At 40.7% G+C, this 16,824-nt stretch overlaps 1 long non-coding RNA gene across 1 annotated transcript in view; it reads left to right on the plus strand.

The window, feature by feature from the left end:
- Positions 1 to 16,824, plus strand: part of LOC126298852 (uncharacterized) — a 222,760-nt gene continuing 205,936 nt past the window's right edge. Inside the window, exon 1 of the long non-coding RNA XR_007552688.1 lies at positions 1 to 350. This is a non-coding gene — a long non-coding RNA (uncharacterized LOC126298852). The remainder of the gene's footprint in view (positions 351 to 16,824) is intronic.

Here is a 16,824-nt window from a genome sequence, read left to right on the forward strand (position 1 = left end):
GAAAACCTAAAAGGTCAGTTGTGCGCCATGGACGGCGCCTCGCGGACCTCCATCGCGCTGTCTGCTCCTACAGTCCTCAGAGACGCCGAAAATGCCCCGGGTGCGAGTCGCCTCTTCTCTGCGCGCAGCATCTGGAAAATGTGCGCCTACGTGAGAAACAGTCTGTGAACGCCGTTCGAGAATGCTGAACTTACTCTCATGTGATCTCGAGTGACGGTATCGAGGGAGACTGTAACAGTGTTGTTAGTGATTCCTGAACAATACGAGTACTGTCTTGCTGGTGGTTCGGACAGAAGCGGTCACAGTCGTGCACCGTTTTGCTGAAATACCTTTGGGACTGCACAACTGAGGTAAAATGGTTTTGTTTATTATGTAAATGTATAGATTTCCGTAGATTCGAAACAACCCCTGCAATAGTCAGGCGAATCGGGTTTGCACTGCATGTGCGAAACAGTTGACAAGCAAGGGCTAATGTGATATCACATCAATCATGCCTTAAGCCCTCAGAATATGAAAATTCTAGCTATGTCGTTAAAAGTTAACAGGAACACGTTCAATGAAGCTAATCGTATCACTGTCATGTTTTACGTTTACTCGAAGTATATAAGACAGCGGAATTAATGGACAGTTTACGGGCTTCGTTAACCGATTGATATTTACGCTCCTCTGACTATTTTCTGGACAGCGCTAGTTTATGCTTCTGAGATGTCTTATGGGATAGTATCACAAGTATAAAAATATATTAAAAAGCAAAGTTGGTGGAGTACCTAAATTACACTAGTCTTTAGTTAATCAATTATTTCCACCTTCTCTTCATACTTCGTGTCCGTCGTCGCATATTAATTCGTAACCAGGGAGTCATTACCTGCTCAACATTTCGCCACTTCAACGGCGAACTGAGAAATATGTTCGAAAAGAACGTATTGTATTTGATATAGAATCAAAACAAAGACGTAAATATTCCACAGAAAGGTAGAGGAGATGGAAGGAACAGAAGTATCAAATTATAGTGATCTAGAGAAAAATGGCGTCTATGAGATAGTAGAAAAGAAACTATTAAGCCCTTGTACATTTTCTGTTTCACAACATAACACACGATCCAATTAAGTCGTTGATGAAGACCAGTCACAAAGGCAAAACATATACTGAATGCAATAAATAAAAAAAATTATACCTAAATATCAGTTCTTTGAGCTGGTAGTTACTCCATTCTAGAGGAATACTTTTTCTTTAATGGAAGTATATATTTAAGTTGGAAGTCCTAGAGTCGCGTATTAGTTTCTCGAATTTTCTGGACGTGTGGAGGAACGTGTAGAGTGTATTCATATTCGGCGCTTGAGAAGGCAGTATAACGACGTACAGCCTCATCTGAAAGTAGGTTTGCTTAATTTTCCATATTTATGGGGTGAGTCCACTGAAGGATTTTAATCTCGTCGGCTTCATCACATGCATGTGGAACTACTGTACGCACACACATACGCGCCATCTGTGTGTAAGCTCAGAATTCTCACTCCGGTGCAAAATGACTTATTTTACTAAACGTTTCTCCAAAGTAGGTAATCATGAGGCTAAGACGGATATTAGAAAAATGGAAGGTATTAAACTTGGAATACGGGTGCTAACTTCAATCTGACAGAGAGGTGAGCACCCTCAGTCTTTTAAGTAATTATTAGGAAATGTTCTGATAAGAGTAACGCTTATTGCATTGGCAAATTGTTTAATAAAATGACGGTATTTTATTTAGAAAATAAGTAAAAGGAAATATCTTAGTTGACCTCAGTAATATTATGGATGAGTTTCCATTACAGTTTTACTTGAAATAAAACATAAGAAAAATGATTCAGTCATTGAGAAGTCATATTATCTGAAAAACTTCAGTGGACAGAAGCGTGTAGAAGAACATCAGATCTAAAAATATTCATTGTCCGGCTTCTAGATTAAATAGTTCTATGGATCTACGGATCCCCCAAATGAATAAAGAATTTAATTTTCTTAAAACAGTGACCTTTCGTTAAGTCATGTTGATGCGGAACGGATCCGAAGTGTCTTTTTCTATCACCCACAACGCTTCTTTGTCAAGAAATATTTCCCGAAATTTCACTTTCGCTGCTACTGCCTCAATTTTAAAACTTAAGTTATGCATGTTTATACACTATTTTTCTGAGTTTTCAACGGTATCTTATTGACAGTTTACAAACGGTAAATAATCTCCAAACCAACATGTAATCATGCGCAGAATAATAACAGTAATAGGGGCGACCATAGTACCTGAAGCTCTGTCCTATATCAGCACAACCGCCATGTTTGTTTTCTATATTCCGTAGCCGGTGGAACTTGTGGAGAGCTGGCAGTTAAATCAAGGATGTTCACATATTTAATATTATCGAATCGTTGTATAATTACACCTATATTCTCATGCCAATCTATCGGCCCTTTTATTATAGAAATCTAGGTTCTGTCATATATGACTACTGTAATTCCTCCATCTTTCTTCTTTACGACAGTCCAATGATTGTTGTATTGGCTAATGCTCCTTTTTATAACACCCTTTCCGTCAAGTTCGTTTGCTGTTGCTTCTCTGCTTGCATTTGGTATTGGGCAGGACTTGACTGAAAATGGTTCATGAGGTTTTATCTCTAATTTGCACTGAAAATGCAACACTCTGACTTGTCTGAAAATATCTTCTTGTATTCCATTAGCGCTTCGCACATTTGGGCTAACTCCATGTTACATTCCTTCATGGCCTTTCGGCCGCGGTGGTCTCGCGGTTCTAGACGCGCAGTCCGGAACCGTGCGACTGCTACGGTCGCAGGTTCGAATCCTGCCTGGGGCATGGATGTGTGTGATGTCCTTAGGTTAGTTAGGTTTAAGTAGTTCTAAGTTCTAGGGGACTAATGACCACAACAGTTGAGTCCCATAGTGCTCAGAGCCATTTGAACCATTTCATGGCCTTTTTTCCTTCCATTTTGCTATACCTTTCACAACTTTTCTCCTATGGATATTCAGATACGTTCCTTTCTTTCCTGACCAGATGTACTCTTTTTCTACTAGAAGTGAATGCTCCTTTTATTAATATTAAGGCACTGATTCACAATAGATTAAGGATTTCCACTTTGAACTGTTTCACCACACACGCTCATTGAAACGGTGACTCATTTCCTTGTCTTGAACCACGTCTGGTAGCCTTCACTAAAGAACCACGACCTCTGCCGCCTCTATCTCTATAGTCATTTGGACCCATCTTATTATCTTCCTCTTTTTGTCCTAAGCCCCTCATAGCATTCAGTTACTTTACCCTCACTTTACAATCTTGTACTACTACTTGCTCTCCTGCTGCATCACCTTCCTTATGGTATCTAAAAATGGTACATAACATTTGTGTTACTTAAATTTTAGATCGAGGGAACAGTAGAAACATTTCAGGAAATGTTACTTAACGTTTATGTACTGAGAAAGATAGAGAAAGCCTCGCTGGGGCCGTTACATTACAACGTCCCACGTTTTCCTCTCAGGTTTAATTTAAGGGGGTAATCAGTCGTTTGGCTTTACTTTTCAGTATTAAATCGTAGCTTCAGAGAAGTCTTACTTTGTGATCACTTAAAACCCCCATCAACGGATCCTGAGAATTATTTGCCACAGATCCCTTTCATAAATATCTATTTCGTTTTGGTAATTATTATTCTTGTTTTAATCCATAATGACTCACAAGGTAGAGGTCGATGAAGCACGGTATTGCGATAGCACTCGACATTGAGGTTTCTATTTGGAAACCTAGCGGTAGAAATAATGATTATCACCAGTATTTTGTAGGCAAGGAAGCTTGAGATGGTAGTGTGAAGTTACTCAACGTCATACTAAGTACCAGTGTGCTGGATGAAACTCGTAATCATCTCTACAGCAGCTCATGAAGAAGATTTGTGGCACGATTGATGATAGTTCATGTGTTTCGTTGGCAGGTATGTTAGCACTGTTCGAGAGTGGGTGGCTATAGATCGACACCAGGTTTCACTCACTCCTTTCCTTTCATTTTTTAATTATCCGCAATAACTTGTCCACAACACTACACAGCATAAGATAAGTACATAGTTGACGCATTAATCTGTGGATCCACCTTTGTATATCACAGTGTATCTCAAACATCTAGGCAAATGGGTGACAACATTCAGATTACAGTTAAAGACTAGGCACATACCTGAAATGAGTTTCTATTTTCTATCTATCATAAAACTTTTTTCTACATTTACATGGATACACTGCAAATCACATTTAAGTGCCTGGCAGAGGGTTCATCGAATCACCTTCACAATTCTCTGTTATTCCAATCTTGAAAAGGGCGCGGGAAGAATGAACACGTATATCTTCCCGTACGAGCTTTAATTTCCCTTATTTTATCTTGGTGATCGTTCCTCCCTATGTAAGTCTGTGTCAACAAAATATTTTCGCATTCGGAGGAGAAAGTTGGTGATTGGAATTTCGTGAGAAGATTCCGTCGCAACGCAAAACGCCTTTCTTTTAATGATGTCCATCTCAAATCCTGTATCATTTCAGTGAAACTCTCTCCCCTCTTTCGCGCTAATACAAAACGTGCTGCTTTTCTTTGAACTTTTTAGATGTACTCAGTCAGTCCTGTCTGGTAAGGATCCCACACCGCGCCACAGTGTTCTAAAAGAGGACGGACAAGTAGGCAGTCTCTTTAGGTCTGTTACATTTTCTAAGTGTGGATTACTCCTACTACCTTTCTTGAATGTTGGTGTGACCTATGCAACTTTCCAGTCTTTGGATACGGATCTTTCGTCGAGCGAACGGTTGTATATGATTGTTAAGTATGGAGCTAATGCATTAGCATACTCCGAAAGGAGCCTAATTGGTATACAGTCTGGACCAGAAGACTTGCTTTCTTTAAGTGATTGAAGTTGGTTCACTACTCCGAGGATATCTACTTCTACGTTACTCATGTTGGCAGCTGTTCTCGATTCGAATTCTGGAATATTTAATTCGTCTCCTTTTGTGAAGGCATTTCGGAAGGCTGTGTTTAGTAACTCTGCTTTGGCAGCACTGTCTTCAATGGTATCTCCATTGCTATCGTGTAGAGAAGGCATTGATTGTTTCTTGCCGCTAACGTACTTCACACACGACCAGAATCGCTTTGGATTTTCTGCCAGGTTTCGGGACAAAGTTTCGTTGTGGAAACTATTATAAGCATCTCGCATTGAAGTCCGCGCTAAATTTCGAGCTTCTGTAAAACATCGCCCATCTTGGGGATTTTGCGTCTGTTTAAACTTAATATAAACCCTTTCATCTTTATCTTTCGATTTTATAGTTATCTGTGGTAAATTTATGCTTTAATCATAGTAGAAATGGTAAACATGTTTACGATAGCCAAATAATAGTAAACAAAAAATGCACGAGAGCGGTTTTACATAGTTATTTTGGACAAATGAGGCTGTATTCGTTATTCATTTTAACTTTAAAAATTAACAGATTGGCACCATGTTTTAAATGTTGAAATGCTAAATACAATCACTTTCATATTTTCAGATCAGACATGTTTCGACCATCACAGGTTATCTTTTGGGTCCCTATACAATTTAATAGATTGTGACAACGTACACGTTATTCACACAGAATATATTACAGAATGCTGACTGATGTAAACGGTTCTGGAAAGGTCAGTGATGGTTATTCATGGTCGAAACAGGGAAGTTGTGAAAACATGACTGTGATTGTGTATTTCAATAACATTGTAGAAATCATGACGAAAAAGTCGTAAAACCATGCAAGGTATTCAAAACTGATCATTTCAGCGAACGGGAGATTAAGAAAAGAATGTCCGAGGGATGATTTTGCCTTTAATCAAAATGTTCCTTGAGGGCATGTTGACATATCATGGACATAGTCCACAGACAATTTTTTTTTTTTCATTTAAAGCCGGTCTGTGTTCAGCGGATGAACAATCGTCATATTATGCTCTAGTCTGCAATTATCTTTAAATCGCAGTGACATGGTAGTGGTAGGTCCAAGGATGGCTCTGTTATACTGATTGAGGGAAGAACTTTCGTCATGGCGATCTGTTCAGAAATAACAGAGCATGTTCAGTTTACAGCTTATAACAAACACATTTCCCTACCAGATTTTAGTCTGAATTTAGGACCTCTCTGCGAAGCCTTGTGAACTGAGAAAAGAAGACGTGAACTATGATTACAATTCAGTCACGCACAAGGAGCTCTACGCACAAAGATTGGTGATAAACGTAAATCGTCTTAGATTAGGATGTCATCGAACCTGCTACTCGATGTTATCATATTCTTCAAGTACGCTTATACGTGAATATAGCAACATTTATTGGCCCTGAAAGTGACTTTTGACTGCGAATGTCTTTTGTTCTTCATAACATCTGGTGTTTCAGAGATATTCATCCGATTTCACTAGACTGCATCTTCTACATGACTGAAGATAGAAACCTTCGGTCAGTTTTAACTTACATAAAGAAAAACAAAGCCCTTATTTTCAAAAGAGCCATTTGATTTTGAGAGAGTATACATTTTACATTAATTAACATATTATCTTCGAGCACTTTCTACAATTATATTTAGGATGAGAGTATTCATATACTATCCACAAATGTTTGATATACCCTCCACCGAAAGCGCCACAAACATCCATACGATAGTCAAACTCGTTCCATACTTGTGCATGGCTCGAGTTACTACATTCACAGCTGTTGCTATACAACACCCTAGGCCACACATCCTAGCTGGAATGGGAGTCACAACTGAGTCTTTTGCAACTCACTCCCACCCGCTCTCAACCCCCCCCCCCCCAAAAAAAAAAAAAATCACAGAAAAATCACGTACCGTGATATCATGCGTCCTTTGAGGCCACCGGTGCAATGCGAGATCCACACGCCCCTTACGGTCGATCCATCGCTGAGGCAGCTCTCTGTTGAGAAATGCTCTCACGTGCAGGTACCGTTCGGTGGTGCTTCGTTCCGTTGGAAAATACAGTGTGCTTTACAATTCCTGTTACAGGCTTCTATGGTTTGTAGAGTGGATTTAATAGATAAAATCTTGATAAGGAATCTATGTCCACAGATGTACAATCTGGATACAAAATGAGTTTGAGTATCGTATCACTTAAAGAAATTCATCTTCACAGTACACACACTGCAGAGACAATGGGCCCCAACCTATATTTCCTTGAGGAACCTATGGAATGGGCAATGTTTCGCGTATTCGTCGTCGGGTTCGCTTCTACGTGATGAAGGACGTCCTCCTCGAAGTCGAGAGTGTAGCGCGTCAGCCCTCCTAATTGCAAATCTTTCAGTTTCTCGCAGCCGATGTAGTCGGCCGAGAATCGTCTGTGATGTGATTACAACAGGAACTGGTGACGGCGCCCTCTTAGTTTGTGTGATTACCGTGAAGCAGGAGAGTGGCAAATGATCCGAATTTCAAAATTTATTTTATATCCAAGCAGTACATTCCCGGACATGGATTTCTTAACAAAATATTATCTACTAAGTCCACTCTATAGCCCCTAGAAACTTATTATAGGATTTGTGAAAAACCCGGTGCAAATTTCGGCTTTTTCTCACATTTGTAGAAGAAGCCAGACGAACGAGCTAGCGACCTAGCTGTACCAACAACCTGCGCTGGTAATATATGACTGGAATCAAGGTAAACTTTTAGTTTCGACGCAAATGCACCCTGAGTATTTACTTTCATTCATGTAGAGGATATCGAATTTACACTTTTGAGACAGTCTCTATTTTAAAAATAACGTGTCTTCGAGATTCCTTGATTCAATACTTTTTAAACTCTGTTATGTGACGTCGGAAAAATTTCCTCGAACAGTAGGTTACCACACAAGTTGCAATACAAAATGATGACTCTCAGTCCAGAAAAGCCATATTTAAAAGTTATATACTACAACATCACAAGCGTAAAACAGCAAATTTTGCTGTATGACTTCGTGCGGTGTTGAATGTGGTAGCTGCAACAATCTGGCAGATTTACGGATAGACTTTCCGGGAGAACGATCGAAGGCTTATCTTACACGACCGATGTCTTTGTGATGTGTTCTTGGGCGCCCATTCTTTCTTTTATAGAGCACTGTCGCTGTCTCCACAAATTTCTTCTGCAGTCTAGAAAATGATGGACTTGACGGTGGATTTCTAACACACTCAGCTCTGAAGTTTGAGTATTTTGGTCCGACTTTTTTTAGTTTTCCAGGTTATATACCACTTAGATTCCTTTCAGAGTGTGCTGATACAATAGTTCCATTCTTAGGACTCATATGAAACCGCTCGCACGTAGGAAGATCCGTACCCAAAGACTGGATAGTACGAGGGGCGTTTGAAAAGTCCGTGTAAAGTCCGAGAGATGGCACCACCGGCGCGTAGCGAGGTCATGTTTAGTTAGTAGCATCTTTGGAATGAACGCTCACGAAGATTCACCCATATTGGTCTATTTCTTTGTGTCTGGCATTCGTGTGAATCAAGGAAGTCGAGTGATTGTCAAAAAATGGACGAAAAATAATTTAGTGTGGTGATTAAACATTACTTTATGAAAGGCAAAACGCCGCAGGAGACTAAAAAGAAGCTTGATAAACATTACAGTGACACTGCACCTTCCATTGGAACAGTTTATTTGTGGTTTCAAAATTTTCGGAGTGGCCATATGGGCACAAGTGATGCTGAACGTTCTGGACGCCCTGTGGAGGTTACAACTCCAGAAATCATTGATAAAATCCATAATATGGTGATGGATGACAGAAGAGTTAAGCTGCATGACATTGCTAGTGCTGTGGGCATCTAGAATAAACGGGTACATAATATTTTGCATAAACATTTGGACATGAGAAAGCTATCCGCAAGATAGGTTACGCGATTGCTTGACCAAAAACGGAATCGTGTGAAGTGTTGCAAGGATGGTTAGCAGCTGTTCAGGAAGAATCCGCAGGAGTTTAAGTTTCGTTTCGTCACTGTGGATGAAACATGGATACATTACTATACTCCAGAGACCAAACGACAATCTAAACAATGGGTTACCAAGGAAGAATCTGCACCAAAAAAGGCGAAGACCATTCCTTCGGCCAGAAAGGTTATGTCGACTGTCTTTTGGAATTCGCAAGGGATAATCCTCATCGACTATCTGGAAAAGGGTAACAATATTACAGGTGAATATTATTCATTGTTATTGGACAGTCCTTTTCCATCACGACAATGGACCAGCACACACTTCGGCAGTTGTGGTTGCAAAATTAATGGAAATAGGATTCCAACTCGTTTCATATCTCCCCTCCCCTATTCTCCTGACTTGGCTGCCTTGGACTACTATTTGTTCCCCAATTTGAAGAAATGTCTGGCGGGACAAAGATTTTATTCAAATGAGTAGGTGATTACAGCAACTATTAGCTATGTTGCAGACTTGGACAATTCCTATTATTCGGAAGGGATCAACAAATTAGAACAGCGTTGGACGAAGTGTATAAGTCTAAAAGGAGACTATGTCGAAAAATAAATAATGTTTACCCCAAACACGTAAGTAGTTTTTATTTTAGTACGGACTTTTCAAACGCCCCTCGTAGAACAAGTCACGCCAATACCCACGAAAGGAAGTAGGAGTGATTCGCTGAAATAATAGACCTATCCCACAAACATCGATTTTCAGTAGGATTTTGGAACATATACTGTGCTCGAACATTATGAGTCACCTCGAAGAACCGGCCGAAGCGAATTCTAATTAAATTGCGCACATATGGAGTATCGTCTCAGTTGTATGACTGGATTAGTGATTTCCTGTCAGAGATTCGTGATTTCCTGTCTCAGAGGTCACAGTTCGTACTAACTGACAGAAAGTCACCGAGTAAAATAGAAGTGTTACCTCGTGTTTCCCAGTGTGATAGCTCTTACACTGTTTCTGATCTATATAAATGATTTGGAAGATAATCTGAGTAGTCCTCTTAGACTGTTTGCAGATGCTGCTGCCATTTACTGCCATTTAATGTCCTCAGATGTGTAAAGGACTTGTGAAGTGATTTAGACAAGATATTCTTATAGTGCTAAAAGTGGCAATCGACTCTAACTCATGAAAAGTTTGAACTCATCCACATGAGCATTAAAAAGAATCCGCAAAATTTCAGTTACACGATAAACCACACAAATCTAAAGGCTGTAAACTCAACGAAATACTTAGGAATTACAATTGCAAATAACTTAAACTGGAAGGATCACAAAGATAATGATGTAGAGAAAGCAAACCAAAGATTGCGATTTATTGTAAGAACACTTCGAAAATGTAAGAGGTTTACTAAGAGGACTGCTTACACTACGCTTGTCAGCCCTCATCTAGAGTATTGCTGTGCGGTGTGGGATCCGAGCCAGATAGTGTTGACGGAGGACATTGAGAAAATTCAAAGAAGGGCAACTCGTTTTGCATTATCACGAAATAGGGGAGAGAGTGCCACGGATTACACGAATTGGGGTGGCAGTTATTTAAAAAAAAGGAAGTTTTTCGCTACAGCAACACCTCATGAAATGAACTTCTCCTCAGAATGTGAAAATTTTTTGTTGGTGCCCACCTACATAGGGAGAAATGATCATTATAATGAAATAAGAGAAATCAGACCTAGCACGGAAAGATTTAGGTGTTCGTTTTTCCTGCGCCCTGTTAGAGAGTGGAGCGGTAGTGAAATAGCTTAAAGGTGGTTGGATGAAATCTCTGCCAGACATTTAATTGTGAATTGCAGAGCAATCATGTAGATGTAGATGAGTAAACCATGATTAGATTAGATTAATTATCATTCCATAGACCCATGGTACACACCTTTCCTTCTCTTGAGAAGTAACTACGTTGTTTGGAGTTCGTATCACGGTATGTCTTACACTAACAGTATACGTGAAAGACACAGATGCAATGTCATTAAAAACTATGAAGAACGCTGAGTGAGTGCCACGGATTACGACGCAGAAATCTTATCAATTGCTTTAGTAACAATTTTTTAGAATTGTAAAGAGACTTCATGGACCCCCTGTTCAAATGGCTCTGAGCACTATGGGACTTAACATCTGTGGCCATCAGTCCCCTAGAACGTAGAACTACTTAAACCTAACTAACCTAAGGACATCACACACATTCATGCCCGAGGCAGGATTCGAACCTGCGTCCGTAGCGGTCACGCGGTTCCAGACTGAAGCGCCTAGAACCGCACGGCCACACCGGCCGGCGGACACCCTGTAATTTAATCTTCGTTGTGGAGCGACTCCAGGCCAGGTTTCCTATAAAAATCAAAATATTTACGTCTTTAGCGTAAGTTTCTTATCTGGGACGGACAGTACGTGGACGTATTCTCATTTGTATTACAAAGATCTCTGCAGGTTGTTCAGCAACTGTAACTTTAACAAATAAAGAAACATGAATATAGAACGTAGCAGTCTATTTGCAGATGGAAATATATACGTTCTTAATTTACAGTAAGGTGAGGAAAGTTATGAGATACACCCTGATATCGTGTGGAACCTACTTTTGCCCGGCGTAGTACAGCAACTCGACATGGCGTGGACTCAACAAGTCGTTCAAAGCCCCTGCAGAAATATTGGGTATTTGCACAAAAACCTGTCTCCGTAATGAAGGGCGTTGACCCACTCTTGTGTGGCGCTGCTCGTCTCCGAGGTAGTGGGTTCTAATCTTGGTGGTGACACTTTCTTCGCCAGTATTACCCCAGTAAGGGGGAAAAATGATGAGTTGAAGTTCGTGGTCACCAGACACTGCTACAGCAACTTGGGATGAAGTCTAAACTTACCCACAATGTCTAATGGGATGCTGTCATGGAAAGGTGTCGATGTCATCCGTCTGTCAGATGGGACCATTGGGCTCTGCGGCTCTTCTGTTGCTATTCGATAGGAGTAGGCTATAGGCATTTACAGATTGCACAGGTGCCGGCCCCAAGTTTCACCTTCTCCTTTCTTCCTCATGATCGTTATCAATACAACACTATCTCGGAACAATACGGCATAGACGGTCGTAATTATTACTATCACTAAACAGTTACACTTAAAATATTTGACAACAGCCGCTGCAGAAATGATTTTAGTTACAAATGCTTGCATCAAGCCGTAACCCACATCAAGAAATATATGAAACCATCTGCACTCTACGTTTTTAGTAACGAATATTTATTGTTCCATCAGAAAATTATACAGAATTTTGCAAGACAAGGTTTAAAGCTGCTCTTGGCGTTGTAGAGGGATTCCATTCAAGTAATTTAGTGCAGGATACTTGTTATGTTAAAAGCGCTAAATGTCTTAAAATTCATCATGGAGAAATTAATCGTATTATTTGCTTGAGTGTCCAGTAGGGCCAGATACATTTTTAAAGTGTGTTTTTCGTTTTAATCACCTTTTCATTGACTATGTGCCCGCCTTCGTAGCCGAGGCTGCCGATGCACGGACTGTGCTGATACCTCACTCGAGGGTGTCTGCCTCGAATCCTGGTTGTGGAAGAAATTGTCACTATCCTTATTTGTCTGGAAATGGCAGAAGAGGTGATGGCATAAAGTTTGTGGTCACTAGACTTTGCGCCAGTGTTCTGGCTCTGAGCACTATGGGACTTAACTTCTGAGGTCATCAGTCCCCTAGAACTTAGAACTACTTAAACCTAACTAACCTGAGGACATCACACACATCCATGCCCGAGGCAGGATTAGAACCTGCGACCGTAGCGATCGCGCGGTTCCAGACTGTAGCGCCTAGAACCGTTTGGCCACTTCGGCCGGCGCCAGTGTTATGGATTACGTCTATGGAATGAGAGCGTGTTGATGTTACCTTTCCGTCGGATCGGAACATTGAGCCCGGCGTTGGCCTGGGTGTTCAAATGGTTCAAATGGCTCTGAGCACTATGGGACTTAACATCTGTGGTCATCAGTCTCCTAGAACGTAGAACTACTTAAACCTAACCAACCTAAGGACATCACACACATCCATGCCCGAGGCAGGATTCGAACCTGCGACCGTAGCAGTCGCGCGGCTCGGACTGCGCGCCTAGAACCGCTAGACCACCGCGGCCGGCCCCTGGGTGTTCTTCGAGATGTGTAAGCTATGGGGCGGTACTGGATTTCAGTCAGTCACTTCTCTTTTATCATCATAATCATCATCATCATCATCGCCTTTATCAACAACAACAACAGCACAAGAGAGACGCTGTAGTCTGCAGGTGCTCACCACGGTTACACATGCTAAAGACTCGCACTAAGGATACAACACTCACGTTTCGAAAAGGGAAGAGGCCCAGTGTGTGAGAATTAAAAAAGGGTATTGCCAGTCAGTAGTGCTATACGCAACAGCTAGTGTTCAATTCCCATCCATCCATTCACTTTTCAGTTTTCCGTTGTTTGCCAAAATCGCTTAAGGCAAATGTTGAGATAGATGCCTCGACGGGAAAGTGACGATTTCCTTCCGTACGTTTCCCGAATTCGAGTTTGTGCTCCATTCCTAACGATCTGGTCATCGGCAGTGCGTTAGGACACAATCTAATATTTTTTAAAATTCAGTACGATATCCGCATATTTTTAGCAACTACATTTCATCTATGTATCTACATATAACATACTTTTTAAACATCCATGTTAATTCTTATTTAGACGTTTAAAATTGGTACTTGTTTTGTGCATGCTATCTTTAGTTGATTTAAATCGACTTTCTCTTCAGTGTTAGATCAGATATGACCGAGCACAAAATATGTAGAGATAAATAGGGTAACATCTAAGTCCCAAACGCATGCGTACTGTGGAACTCTATGCCATTTACTCTATCTCAGAGAGGTCGAATTTTTTCCGAGCGTTGCATGTCAGTTTGATTTCTGGGATTTGCTTCCTCTCTGTTAAATGTTCCTAAGCTTATTTACGTGTTACTGAAATTAAATCATTACATGGAAGTCTCATTCCTTGGAATGTGCCTTGCATAATTCTTTCTTTACTATATTTATCTCCTATCTCATATAATGGTCGTATTTAGGTATGTTATTTCTGTCTGCCGTGAAGCACTTATTTTTGGTTTATATTGCAGCTTGTGCCATTTAATTAAAAAGTATCTCTATGGCATAGTGGCGTGATCCAGTGGGAGAGTCGAGCATATTTCGCTGGAAATAACTAGAAATTTTAGAGAGCTCAGAGTTACGGCATTGGTTGAAGTACATCTTTCTGGGTCCGTGATTACAGTGGGCGGCCCACATTTAAAACATGAAGATTAAAGCTCGCTACGATCTAGTGAAAATCTGTTTGATAAGTGATAGTAACATCCCCAGACGAGGCCGAGGGATTCAAAATCTCTACAAATGTTTGACCTCGGTTCAACCTCTCACATTAAATTTTGACCCTCTTTTCTTGACATGAATATATCAGACGGACAATACGTGACTATTCTGGTCCTAACTGTTACGACATACAAACTACTAATATTAAAATAATCGATATATATTTCATTATACGGTAAATGTGAAGGTATTATTATAGGATTATTTATCTCGCGTCTTTCCGACCATGTTTAAATATGTGAAAGCCTCCGAAGTAAATAGGGATGCTTGATTTGAATCACGTTTCCCAAATATATGCTTAGGAAATGCCTGTTTCGATTGATTCCCGATGAGAGAGTTCTTTATGTGCACACGCTTAATGAACATTTCATTGCTTAGCTTCGTATTTCATAGTTAATAAGTTCGCTGTTCGTGGATAAGAAGCTAACAGGTAATTGTCAGTCTGGCTGTATGTGAATGACCGCACGATCTAAGATTTTCCAGTTAAGTTTGTTACAAACTTAACAATTTTTCTGTTACTAATTCGCTCCCATTTGGTGAGAAAGTGTGATCATGAGATTGAGACATTGTGGCATTCGTATTTCTTGTCATAGTTGTGCCTAATACTTACTGTAGTTGTACTAGTTGTGAAATTGACTATCATACGTCAAGCGGTCGAGCTTGAAGTACGACTGCACGAGCGTTCGTCGGGTCATAGTTGTCTGGGTGGAAAGTCCATGTAACTGGTATATGCAGGAGAGTGCTTGCAGGATCAGCGTAATTTACTGGAATGGATTTATCAACATTTCTACGGTCACACCGTACGTCATGTCACGGTTTTGTTCTTGTTGATGTCTATATATTTCACATGCCTTACCTGTAGTGAAGTAAGGACCGCAGCAATGTAAGCAAGACAGTTATATTTCAGTGCAAGTATTTGATACGTGCACTCTGCTGCATTTACTGCATCTTCCTTGGCTTAGGCACTTCAAGGCAGACATCTCCCAGACATTTCCATCTTCGTATGAGTGGTACAATCTACTGCTCTAATAGCCACCTTGTAATCAAAATGGCAACTTCGTGCGGCAGCATTTGTGACTTAAATGTGATCTTACAGTCTGGCAGCAGAATGATCTTTTACGTGTTTGTAAGAACTTTCCACTTGATTAATTTGCCCTAGCAAATGCATGACAACTCAGTACTGCTGCATGTCTTATATGCGTTGGATCAGCATCACGTATGATGGTGTATTTATGTAGTTAGAGTTTTGATATACACATCCAGCTGGCCGGTGTGGCCGAGCGGTTGTAGGCGCTACAGTCCGGTGCCGCGCGGCCGCTACGGTCGCAGGTTCGAATCCTGCCTCGGGCATGGATGTGTGTGATTTCCTTAGGTTAGTTAGGTTTAAGTAGTTCTAAGTTCTATGGGACTGATGACTTCGGAAGTTAAGTCCCATAGTGCTCAGAGCCATTTGAACCATTATTTTGTAGCTGGAAAAATTTGATTGCGACAGTCTTATTGTCTGCAGAACTAAATTTTAATGTTATCCATTTTGAAACATGCCTTTATTTATCAATGGACGTGGGAGGGAACTAGCCACTACAGTTGTGCACTCTTTCATCAAAAACAGTAAAGGGGGCCGGATTCGTACTGTTGGTATTACACCAGTATACTTGCACCTGATGAATGATATCTTGATTTGATATTGCAACAATGCTATTTTCAAGTAAAATTATTTTTATTTAAATGTCAACGAGTGCATATGTGTTAGATTCAGCACGAAGACGTTTAGGTTGTGCTTCGGGTATTGTCTTGGCTAATGGTATTTAGGCCTTCTTTTAACATTATGTGTCCGCAGCTACAAAGCTGGTAGAGTTTTTATTGACTAATCTGATGTTCGAGTTGTTGCAGTACTTAGCGCACTTGGTGTTGTAGCCGCAGGTGAAGTTGTTGCTCTTTTGGTTGTAGCTGCGGCTGCTGGTATTGTCGCCCATGTTGCTGTTGGTGTAGCAGTCGTTGTCGCTGTCGTATTACCACCGCTTGCTGCAGTTTATGCGCTGTACGGGAGCCTTGTAACAGGCTTCTGCAGCTGCCTACGTAACCTGACCTGTGTCAGCAGGTTTAGCCATGCTTTCCGCTAACGGATGTTATTTATCACGAGGAAGTGTTATACGGCACTATGCGACGTGAACTTTAGCCACGACGAACCAGGCAGTACGTCCGAATTCTACAGGGACTCAGTGAGAGTGTTGAGTCAAAAAGCTTGTCGAAGTAATAGATTTGGTTTTTATCACTGACATCAACTTTTTTTTAGGATTGTATGGAAAACGCTGGAATAGACGTCTGGTTTCAGTTTATTGCCGTCGGTCAAATAATTCAAAAATATGACAGTGGTGTGGAATCAATGAGTAAATTCCTTGGGGTGCTGTATCTGAATGTCACCGATAATCTAGTCCAACAGCCACGGTAGCAAAAAACGCATTTCCTGCTATATTTCACTACAGGGTGGCAGTATACGCACGCTTGCAAATATCTAAAC

This window comes from Schistocerca gregaria, chromosome X (assembly GCF_023897955.1).
Source record: "Schistocerca gregaria isolate iqSchGreg1 chromosome X, iqSchGreg1.2, whole genome shotgun sequence".
In the NCBI taxonomy this organism is placed as follows: Eukaryota; Metazoa; Arthropoda; class Insecta; order Orthoptera; family Acrididae; genus Schistocerca; species Schistocerca gregaria.